Here is a 3,579-nt window from a genome sequence, read left to right as displayed (position 1 = left end):
AACCAGAAATATCATTTGACCCAGAAATCCCATTGCCAGGTATTACCCAAACGAATATAAATTGTTATATCATAAAGACACATGTATGTGTATGTTCATTGCAGCGCCATTCACAATAGCAAAGACATGGAGTCATCCAAAATGCTCATCAATGGTAGACTGGATGAATAAAATGTAGTACATATACACCATGGAATACAATGCAGCCATGAAAAAGAACAAGATAATGTCTTTTTTAGGAACATAGACAGAGCTGGAGGCCATTATCCTTAGCAAACTAATGCAGAAACAGAAAAGCAAATTCCACATGTTCTCACTTATAAGCTGGAGCTGAATAATGAGAACACATGGACACAAAGAGGGGAATAACAGACACTGGAGCCTTTTGAAGGTGGATGGTGGAAGGAGGGAGAGGATTGGGAAAAATAACTAATGGGCAGGAGGCGTCATATCTGGATGGTAAAGTAATGTGTACAACAAAACCCCCATGACGAAAGTTGATCTATTTAACAAAGCTGTACATGCACCCTGAAGTTAAAATGAACGTTAAAAAGATTGCTTTCAAAAAATCATTAAATTTTCACATAAATACTGGAATCCTCAAAATCGGTTATTTCAAACAACACGAATTTCAGATGATCCCTTTTATTTAGAGGTCATGCATCTCTTTGTTTGTTGTAATGTTACATCCTTATATCAGTCTACTTTTAAAAATTCTACTTAAAACGTATTTACATTTTTAAAATACATATATTGCCAGCTTGGAGAGAAGTGGGGTACTTGACGTTGTCTTCACACGTTCATTGTCAATTCTCTACAAATGCTGCTGCCGCCGCTGCCATCAAAGTTCTTATGCTTCCTCTTGGCAGAAGCTGTCAATTCTTCAGTCTTAACGTATAATTTATGTATGACCCATTTCAGTGCTTCTTGGCCTTTATTAGCATTTGAAGATATCGTTCTTGCCATCAGTCCTTCAAGGTAACTGCTGAGGCTCCCTCTCTTCAGTGATTATGGCTTCTTGAGTCAAACTAGTTTTTTTTTGGGTCCTGATGATGTGGTTTGGGTATAAATCTCTCATCTACTGAAATTGTATTTGTAAGTGAAATATTAGTAGATTTAAGTTCCATTGTTTTCTCTACAGGATTAACTACAGAATATTCTAGTACATATGTTTTGGGTTTTGCTGCACCAGTAACAGGTTTGCAGTTCCCACTCTGTGGGGAGAAGTCTGTAGCTGTGCAGCTCTCCGGAGGGATCTATGCGTCTGTTCAACACGTCATCCCACACCATGCTCGGGTTCACAGGGCTTGGGTATTTATGCATTGCAGCTGTTGCAACAGTTTCGCACGGGTGCTGAAAAACGTGCTCTCAAGTCCAGATCTTGATGCTGCAGACAGTCCGAGAGATGTCCGGGCAGCGCAGGAGAAAATGAGGCAAAGAGGTTACATATGCCCCATGCCATAAAGAGCACCCCAGCCAGCCTCGCAGTATGCGGGTGCCATCGGCCTCACTTGAGGGACATCCCAAATCCCTCCTTCACCCCTTAAGACAACGTAACCTTTAAATCTTTTAAAGCGGGGATCCCCAACTCCCCAGGCAGAGAACCGGTGGCTGTCGGTGGCCTGTTAGGAACCCTGAGGCACAGCAGGAGGTGACTGGCAGGCAAGCCAGTACTACCGCCTGAACTCAGCTGGTCTGACGTGACTCAGATTCTCATAAGAGCGCCCACCCTATTGTGAACTGCGCATTCGAGGAATCTACTTTGCGCGCTTCTCCTGAGAATCTGACGCCTGATGATCTGAGGTAGGGCAGCTTCATCGCCAAATCATCTCTGTCTCCCCAGCCTCCATCCATGGAAAAATTGCCTTCCACAAAACCAGTCTCTTGTGTCACAAAGGTTGGGGACCCCTGATGTAAAGAACACTGTTAATGTCTATTTCCTGCCTTCATCTGGTGGGCCACAGTCAGTTTTGAAGCAACTCCAGCAAGTGATCCACCTAGCTGTCCCCTCCCACTCTGTTAGTATCCAGAGCTCCTCAAAGACCCTCTGGAATTTAGACTACAGTGAGCCAAGGTCGTGCCAGTGCACTATAGCCTGGTGATAGAGTGAGACTCTGTCTCAAAAAAAAAAAAAAAAAAAAAAAAGGGCTCTGAGCTGGGTCCCTGCCCCCTTTCTGTCTGCTTCAGGCCCATCTATACCAATCTTGATTTACCAGCTTGAAATCAATTTCACAGGTGGAGAATAGGGAAAGGCTTTATTCAACACATGTACAGTTTCAATGGAAGAGCCATAGCAATTTTGAGTACATCTAAAAGAACAGTTCTTTAGCACACTGCATATTATTCATTCCATGAAGAGAGTTTTTCTAAATGAAAAATGTTTAGGACGTTCAAGAGGGGAAGAACAAATTAAGGAATGATCTCCACAGCAGAGATCTCAAGGTTCTTGTGCGTGCGGGACACAGTTCCAGCGTAAAAGTCCACAGGGACAGAATGAGGGTCCCCACTGGGGTGCCTCGGGCTCCTTCCAGGGCAGTGTTCGTTGAAGCAGGTCGTACCGCAGGCTTGCTGAAAGGCTGGGGTTCCTCTCCTTTCCGGGTTCCTTCCTGATGGAATCGTGGGTTTTCAGCAGCTTCCGGGGGCAGCCTGGACTGCAGAGGTCGCCATGGGCTTGCGTCCTTCCACCTCCGCAGGCGCTGGCATCTCCAGGCTTCATCAGACCTCTTTGGACCTCTCCGTAGGTAGCATTTGCGTCTTCTTGAGGTGACTGAAGCCCGTCTTTGGTTTCAGCCATTGATTCCTCGACATGGGAGTCTCGAGGCCGTTTTTGGCCCCTCTCATCTCTGGGAAGGGCTCCGTGCCCGGTGGAGGCGCAGTGCAGCAGCCAGCCAGCAGTGGAGCTCCGGTAGAGCTGATGGCATTGGCAGGAATGGCGACTCAGCACAGGGAAGTTATCCAGTGCCCAGGCCCAAGCTTGCTCTCGGTTCAGGTCCCGTGGCATGTGGGACTCTGGACCTGTCTGCCTCCAAGAGAGCTCTTCCAAGGTTGATGGATGGAACTCCATAGCCGCAGCCTTCCAAGGCTTGACCAGGCTTAGCTGGTCTAGGAATAGAGCAAATGACTCAGTCCGTCACTGACTGTGGGTTTTTATAGCATTCTGTCTTGTACAGGAAGTCGGACATAATACAATCATGGGGGATTAACACTTATTTGCCCTGCTTATTGCTTCAGACAGTGAAAGAATTATGTTGAAAATGTTATCATTTCGGAAGGCCCTATTGAAAGCCCTTGGGTTTTTATTGGATCAGGCGGTAATAGGGTGGGGCAGGGGGTGAGAGAATGGATCCAGTTATTGGCAGTTTTTTTAATTTCAATAAGAAATTGGCATTTTTCAATATCTTGCAATTAGGTGAGATGTTAGGTGTACACTTCTTAAAAATATGCTTTATCAAATTAAGGGAACTCTCTTTTTCAATTTGCTATGATGATTTTTATATTAATAATAAAACTGAGTTGAATTTTCAAAAAGTTTTTTTTGTATCTTCAGAGATTATCATGTATTTTTTCTACTGCTAATGT

The 3,579-nt window shown here is 44.7% G+C and overlaps 1 pseudogene; it reads right to left on the bottom strand.

Annotated features, from left to right (window-relative positions):
- Positions 1-629: 629 nt before the first annotated feature.
- Positions 630-3,064, bottom strand: LOC105520661 (annotated as a pseudogene).
- Between the last annotated feature and the right edge of the window lie 515 nt (positions 3,065-3,579).

The sequence above is a fragment of the Colobus angolensis genome, unplaced genomic scaffold (assembly GCF_000951035.1).
Source record: "Colobus angolensis palliatus isolate OR3802 unplaced genomic scaffold, Cang.pa_1.0 Scaffold383, whole genome shotgun sequence".
Taxonomy (NCBI): Eukaryota; Metazoa; Chordata; class Mammalia; order Primates; family Cercopithecidae; genus Colobus; species Colobus angolensis.
Note: the sequence above shows the minus strand (reverse complement) of the source record. Positions and strands in the feature narration are given on the sequence as shown.